The sequence below is a fragment of the Trachypithecus francoisi genome, unplaced genomic scaffold (assembly GCF_009764315.1).
Source record: "Trachypithecus francoisi isolate TF-2019V2 unplaced genomic scaffold, Tfra_2.0 Lachesis_group18, whole genome shotgun sequence".
NCBI classification, from domain to species: domain Eukaryota; kingdom Metazoa; phylum Chordata; class Mammalia; order Primates; family Cercopithecidae; genus Trachypithecus; species Trachypithecus francoisi.
This window is the reverse complement of record NW_022681463.1, coordinates 43,399,458-43,407,805: the sequence shown is the minus strand read 5'-3', so window position 1 is coordinate 43,407,805 and position 8,348 is coordinate 43,399,458. Positions and strand designations below refer to the sequence as shown.

The 8,348-nt window shown below is 38.2% G+C and overlaps 1 long non-coding RNA gene across 1 annotated transcript in view; it reads right to left on the bottom strand.

Annotated features, from left to right (window-relative positions):
- Nucleotides 1–812: 812 nt before the first annotated feature.
- LOC117063701 overlaps nt 813–8,348 on the bottom strand; it is a 71,607-nt gene continuing 64,071 nt past the window's right edge. Inside the window, exon 2 of the long non-coding RNA XR_004429041.1 lies at nt 813–963. This is a non-coding gene — a long non-coding RNA (uncharacterized LOC117063701). The remainder of the gene's footprint in view (nt 964–8,348) is intronic.

Sequence of the window (8,348 nt, the reverse complement as noted above, 5' to 3'; positions counted from 1 at the left end):
AAGAACAAAAATTTTATTTTTATTTTTGCTTTCTTTTTTTTTAGCGACAGTCTTGCTCTGTCACCCAGGCTGGTGTGCAGTGGCATGATCACAGCTCACTGCAACCTCAGATTCCTGGGCTCAAGTTATCCTCCAGTCTTAGCCTCCCAAGTAGCTAGGACTACTTGGCCTGGCTAATTTTTTATAAAGACACAGTCTCACTATAACAACAAAATTTTAATGTTTCACTCTTGAAGCCAGAGAAGAAAATAAATAAGGATGGGGATTTTTTTTAAAGAGCATCATGAAAAGATGGGAACACTGAGAATGAAAAAGAAGAATAAATAAGGTGCCAAACAAACTAGTTTACATTTAAGACAAAAATTAAAATATAAAGATTGAGCTGTGTACATGAGTCTTCTCTGTTCCCACTCGTAGGAAAACTAGCAATCCCTCATCTTTTAAGACCTTCCCCTAACTACAAATCTTATCTCAAAGAGTTTTTTCTCATTGGCCTACATTTTTCTTTCTAAATTTGACTGTATTTTCCTTTCTCTGGCTACATTTGGAATGCTACTATTTCAATTTTAAACAGTTTGTATGCAAGATGTTGTTTTATGTAAAGAAGGAAAAAGATTGACAAATCTAAACCAAACAGGGAAGAATTATAAATATTTTGCCTCACTATTGCAGCTTTCTCCATATGCCTCAAATGAACATTTCTAATCAAGCTCTGCTTCTGCAGAAAGCTTACCAACAAAATACATCTTTATTTGTATGTAACATGCGTAAATGTAATTAGCTTTTTTAAAAGAAACAATTGAAATACGATGTTTATGGAAAGAAACTGATTTTTTTTTTTTTCAGATGAAATCTGAAACTGCACAGGATATTGACAGACTGATGGCTGGGTCCGTTGCCAGAAGCTGGTTAGGAAGCTGGTATGAAGGTCACTAATTTCATTCTGTTTTACTTCAGTGGGACCTGGAAACAAAGAACACATTTTTAAATAGACAGTGAGGAGGGATGGATTATTAAACTAATGCTTTACCATCAGTGTTGTGTAGTTTTTAAAAATAGAAAACAATATTTTACCAAAACATATGTTCTAAATTTTATCATAAAAGTATAATGGCTGAGAACAAGATAAGGAAATAACATTTGTAGCAGTGACTGGTTTTTATTTTTGCAATGTTTCTTGCATTTTCCTATTTCCCAAAACGATTATAATTTGTAGCAAATCAGTTGATGTGTTTTGGCCTGAATGTCTGTGTTGTGTAGAGGGTACTCTGGGAAATTTCTGTACTTTCTCCACTTACTTCAACAGCCTCTCTCAGATATTGTCTTTTGTTTTGTCAAGTTCATTTTTCTCATTAATTAACAATGGAATCACACTAAGGCAATCCATTTCTCCACAACGGTTACTCATAAGTGATTTTTTAATAACATTAACTTGTTTAGAGAAGGGAAAGAGCATTATACGTGATATAAATAACAACAAAACTATTTATATTGTTTTTGTCTTTTATTAGAGCAAATAACTCGAAGTAAACTCATAAATGACCTGAGTTGTGTGATATGCATGAAATTACTACACACAGTAGAATTATAGTTTAAAGTGATGTCATTAAAATCTAAATACACAACCTTAGATCTTGTACTTAGTTTTCGTTTAAAAAATGCTTTTTTCAAACTGAGAATTCATTTTAAAACATACATTATCCTGCTGATATACATACACACCCACCCACCCACAAACACACACACACACACACACACACACAGGTGGACTGAGAGGATAAATCTAGTAAACAGCACAAAAGGAAATTAGCTGAAAAATAAATTAGTCAAAAAAAAAAAGAAGTTCTAAAGTGCTCTAGTGAATAAACACAAATCCAAAAGGTAAGAAAGAGGCATGAATATCAAATAGGACCTCCAAAGCTCCATTAGTCTCAAGTTGCCATAGTTTCCCTGTTACCTGAGTTACCACCAGGCCCGGGCAGCATCAAGAACCCTCTCATAATACTAGGGCCAAACCCAACCTTTCAGAGACAGTATGGCCAGCTCGGGCTCTAAAACTACAATCCACTGAGGGCCTGTCTTCCCCAGAAGAGAGAAGAAAATACCTATGTTTCCTCTTTGTCTACAAAACTCTTCACTAAACAACTGCTTTCAAAACCACCAGTCAGAGGACAGCATTGCCTGGTCCTATGGACTGAATGTTTGTCCTCCCAAAACTTTTACGTTGAAACCCCAATCCCCATTGTCATGGTATTTCGAGGTGGAGTCTTCAGTAGGTAATTAGGTAACAAGCGTAATCACGCATGATGGGAGTGGTGCTCTTTTTTTATTTATTTATTTTTCTTTTTTTGAGACAGAGTCTCACTCTGTTACCCAGGTTGGAGTGCAATGGCGCAATCTTGGCTCACTGCAACCACCACTTCCCAGGTTGAAGCGATTCTCCTGCCTCAGCCCCCTGAGTAGCTGGGATTACAGGCATGTGCCACCACACCCAGCTGATTTTTGTATTTTTAGTAGAGATGGGGTTTCACCATGTTGGCCAGGCTGGTCTCAAACTCCTGACCTCAGGTGATCCACCCACCTGGGCCTCCCAAAGTGCTGGGATTATAGGCATGAGCCACTGAGCCCAGCCAGGAGTGCTGCTCTTAAAAGAAGATAACTTTGGCATGCTCTCTCTCTCTCTTTCTCACACACAAACACACACACACACACACCCTCTCTCTATTTTTCTCTCTGCTATGTGAGGCACAGCAAGAAGGTAGCTGTCTGTAAGCAAGGAAGGTAGTCCTCACCAAAACCCAACCATGCTGGCACTCTGATCTTGGTTCCGGCCTCCAGAACTGTGAGAAATAAATGTTAGTTGCGTATGTCACTCAGTTGATAGTATTCTTTTTCCAGCACCCTAAACTAAGATCTTTGGTTTGACACACCAGTGAAGGGTTAATTTTTAACCTATCTACACTATCCCCTAGTACCAGCACTTTTTCAAATATTAGCTGAAAACTCCCTCTTTGCAGCTGCCAGACCTATGGGACGTCTGGTGTTCCCGAGACTGAAGGCTGAGAATCACGGTTTCCCTTGTGCCTCACTAGGCTGAAGGCTGCGCTTGCTCCATGTTGTCCCAAGACTGTAACTGCAATTGCTGTACCTTGCAGCAATTCCTCTGACATAACTCTGCCTTCCTGCTGTGTAGTTAGCAGAACTGAACAGTTCCTGGCATGACTCTTGCCACACAAGAGGGCTGGGTACATCTCTGTAGTGTTTGCTTTTTATGCTGATCCCACTGAAATCTTACATTTTCCTAGCTCCTTCTTTGTCCCCTCTTCTAATGACTCACTTCACAATGCCAGGATTTTTACTAGCCCAGAAGGAGGGGCTGGCGGGGGGTGTTTCACTGCCTTGGAGGCAGCAGCAGAGAGAACAGCTCAGCAAGGCCTGCATGTGCAAGTTCTACCATCTTACTTCTTCTGGCTCTTAAAATCGTAAGGTATGATATTTACCAGCTTACTTTAAATAAGGACAAGCACCTATAATGCCAGCACTCTGGGAGGACGAGGCAGGCAAATTGCTTGAGCCCAGGAGACCAGCCTGGGCAACATGGCAAAACCCCATCTCTACCACAAAATACATAAAAGTACCCAGGTGTGGTGATGCACACCTGTAGTCCCAACTACTAGGAAGGCTGAGGTAGGAGAATCACCTGAGCGCGGGAGGTCAAGGCTACAGTGAGCCATGATCACACCACTGTGCTTCAGCCTGGGTGACAGGGTCAGACCCTGTCTCAAAAAATAATAAATAAATAAGGCTACCTTCCCCATTATATCTGTGGAGTACAAGGTCCCTTAGGCTTTCTTCTGCAGGCCCCTAAGCTTTTCTTGCTCCTGAAATACATTTTTATATGATCCCCAGAGCACCCCGTCACCAACTTCGCTGCTCATCTAATCTAAGATAGCAGGCACATTCTGTAGACCTCATAGCTCTGGGGTACCCAAAATAATTTATCTTCTCATTTGCTTCTGGTACCCACTTAGCTATCAGATTGCATGTTTTTACACAGGAATTTTAATCAATTAATTGTCCAAAATGTCCTTGCTGACAAGAAGAAAATGTCCCTACCATAGGGGAAAAATTCATCAAAAATTTTAAAGGATCGCAGTGCTTTTATAACACAGTTATGTAACAGCTTATAACCTCTTTGGAAATTTACACACATGCACACACACATGCACGCACACACAAGGAACCATCACAATGCCAGTGACTAGAATCTATAATCAGCATTGGTAATCTCTTAAACATTTTATTTGTTGTATATTAAATTCATGAGAGAATATTACAGTGGCACTGCATCTCATGATTTTAACATATGAGGCACTCGCTTACATATCTTGCTTTTCAGAATTTCTGATTAAATGTTTTAATTTAAATGGAAAATAATATTTAATGTAATATCCAGCCTAAAGTGTCCCTGAAGCTTCAATTGCAAACAATCATAATAAAGAATGTTCTTGTTTAATCTACAAAATAAGTACATTTGATTTTAATTACTTGGATAATGACCAAGCAAGTACATCAGGCACATCCCTTCCAAGAGATAATGAAAGACACAGAGGAGCAAACAATATTCCTGCGAACAGACCATCACATTCTGACTCTGAGGATGACTCCACTAATGAAAATCTGTCTTTGCAAATGACTCATCTTCTGAAGACTGTTCTGAAGATGTTGGAAATCAGAATGATGCATGTGAAAATGAAATTAATCAATATGAAGATGGGGAACAGCAGTCTATCACAGAAGGGCTGTTTGATAATAATGAAATTGAGGAAACAGTCAGTGGTAGAGAAACAAATGAAAGCACAGGAAATGTCAATGATAATAATGAATGAGTAACTAATTCTTGAAATTCAAGAGGAAGAGTTAACAAACAAAGACAGATCATCATACAGGCAAATGACAAAGACATGAAACTACATTTGCTTTTGAGTTTATTCCAAGTTTCTAAGGATATCAAAACACTAATATGGTAGTAAATTTAACAGGAAGAGAGGTGTAAATTTTTCAGAACTTTATATCAACCGGAAAGCTACAAGAGTGTCCAGTTTGGCTGAAGCAACAGAGCAGAAAAGGCAGCAGTGGGAGATAAGACTAGAAAGTTCTACTGGATTTCCAGGAGACATTTGAAATGTCAGTATGAATCCTCTTCTTTAATTGCCCTTGCTTGTTTTTAGATCACATTTGTTCCAAACCCACAGTCCTACCCTAGTCCGCTTTAGCTTCTCACAACAGTATGAGAATTCTGTCACTCTGTCTTCAGCTTCAGTTCTAAATGCAGTCTTTAAAATGTAGATTTTCAAAATCTCAGTAGCATGGTGTTTATCAATTTCATCTCCCTCATAAGTTCTATTATTTGTAATACCAATGGAAAATTCACACAACTGTGTAATGGTACCTGGAGGAGTTATAGTTTCCCTGCACATCTGAAAGGCAGATGCCTTTAGATTGTTTTGAATGCTGTCTACTTGATTCTTACATACCATGTAAATAATCTGTTCTCTATGCCATAAATATTCCCTTTTCTCACTACAAAATTCTACACTTCAAAAGAATCATTTGAAACGAAGGCTGTTTAGCCTAGTAAGCTATGATTTAACTCAGCCATGCCCTCTAAATCTTAGGTACACTGGCCAACAGTTCCTATTTGCTCATACTTTCACAATTGCATATAGCATAGACTTTAGTTTTTTGTTTATTTCTTTTGTTTTTGTTTTTGTTTTCCAAACCTAACACATTACATTTGGATGTCATTTCTTCTTGTCCTATGACTGATTTCCTCAGGCTAGACTTCACTCAACCTAAATCCCAGCATTTAACAAGTAACAAGTGTAAAAAAGTGAAGGGAAATTATACTGGATCCCAATCAACATAGGAACTGGGATGGAGAAGAGAGAAGAGCAGTAGATAACTACATTACTGTGTGCAAATATGACTTTAATTCAATTATTTTAATTCAATTTTTAAAATACATTGGAGGAGACATTTAAATTAAGAACTGAAACATTGCAATTGGATTTGGCATTTAGATCATTTGTTAGATTTCCTAGATCATTTCTGTGAAGTTGTAAAAGCATAAACCCGGTAGCAGTGTGTCCAAGCATGAATGAGAAGTGAAGGGGTAGGGATAGGAAGTATGGCCAACTGTTTCAGGACATTTCAAGACAAAGTAAAGAAGAGAGCTAAAACTGTGATGAGAAGATCAGGTGAGGACTTTCTACAGAATGAGAAATCATTGAAAGCATATATAAGCTGATAAGAAGAAGCAAACAGATAGAGAAATATTGAAGATACAAGGGAATGGTGAACCAGATGATGGAACACTTCCTCTGTACCAGTCCCTGGAAAGGGTACTGGCTATTTAAGATGAATAAGCACTTAGCTGCCTCTAAGAAACTGAGGGGCTAAGAGTCAAGAAAGATGACATCTGTACAAGGTGTTACAAGAGCATAGGGGGCATTAGCACCGTCAAGAAGAGTCCAGAAAGCTTCATAAAGGAAGTTAGACCAGTAGAGGAAACAGTGAATGAAAATTGTAGGCAAAGAAAATAGTGAGTGAAGGGTGGAGTGGTGTGAATGGATATAATATTTGGGAATGTATTTAACAGAAAATAATCAATGTGAGTAAATGCTGAAAAAATGGAGTGAAAAGATACATTGGGGCCAGAGAGTAAAAAAATGTGTATGTTGTTTTAAAGAGTTTGAAATCAATCTTACATTCATTTATTCTTGAAACATTCTGAGAACGGGTACTTTCATGTTCCATTTTATTTGCCTTTGTGTAGTTTTAACGCTCACTTTGATCATGCAGTATTTATGTAATAAAATAGTTAAAAGAAAAATAAAATTAAAAGCATCTATCAAATTTCTACCATTTGCCAGGCATTGAGCAAAAAATATAAACAAAATGAAATCTTTACCTTCCAGAAAGAAACAATATGAAAGATAAATAGTCAGGCAGGACCAAGTGACTTGCTTTGGCCAATGAAATGTAGGTGGGCAGGATATGTGACATGTACCCACGTGGAAGCATTTAATTGCCGCTGTTTCATTGTCCAGCCTACTCTTTCCTTGCCATAGAAAACAAGAGAGAGGGCTAGGCACAGTGGCTCACACCTGTAATCCCAACAGTTTGGGAGGCTGAGGTGGGTGGAATACCTGAAGTTGGGAGTTCCAGACCAGCCTGGCCAACATGGTGAAACCCCATCTCTACTAAAAATACAAAAGAATTAGCTGGGCATGGTGGCACGCACCTGTAATCCCAGCTAATCATCAGGAGGCTGAGGTAGGAGAATCGCTTGAACCTGGGAGGCAGAGGTTGCAGTGAGCCAAGATTGTGCCACTGCACTCCAGTCTGGGAGACAAGGCAAGATCGTGTCTCAAAAAAAAAAGAAAAAGAAAACATGAGAGGACACTTAAATCGGGAAGAGATATAACATTAAAGCAGCCTGGAATGTTAGATCAACACTGGTAGGATGGCACACTTCGTATAAGTGAGAAAGAAACTACAGTGGATTAAGCCACAGAGATTTGGGGTTTGTTATTGCAGCATAACAATTTATCCTGATGGATACACTGGGGCAACATCTAAATCTTAGAGGTGATCTGTCCTATATTTTTGGCATGAAATTTGTTAAATGCTTCATTGGTTTTCACCAGTCATGTAGTACTCTGGATTTCTGGCAAATAAAAATTGGAAACCAGTGTTTTTTCAATACATAAATCCTCAATTCATATAGAAGCTTACATTTTTTTCCAGACATACAAACTTACAGATATTGCCAGAGTTGACATTATTGTGAGATACGCAGGGAATACTCACTTTAACACCAATGCAGTCCTTAACCTTCCCTCTAACCTTATTTCTCACAACTCTCATCACAAACCTTGTGCTCCAGGAAACTAACAAATGGATTTTACCACATACAATTACTTCCTCTATTTGTTAATGTATACTATTTCTTTTGCCTAAAATGCCTTTTACCTATCATCTAATATCCAAAGCCAATAAATCACTTTTTTCATAAAGTATTTCATTGCTCCTTTACATACACACACACAGAGAGAGAGAGAGAGAGAGAGAGAGAGAGAGAGAGAGAGAGAGAGAGCCAGAGAGAGAGAATTCCCACAGGCAAAGGAAAGAAGAAATGATGAAATTACATTTTATCCAATACCTCATTATATGCCTGGCACTATATGTGGTATTTGATGTTCATCTTTGAACTCCTTGATCACTTTATCTGCTTCTTTTGTAGTATTTACAACTCTATACCTAAATATGTTATATATTTTTTT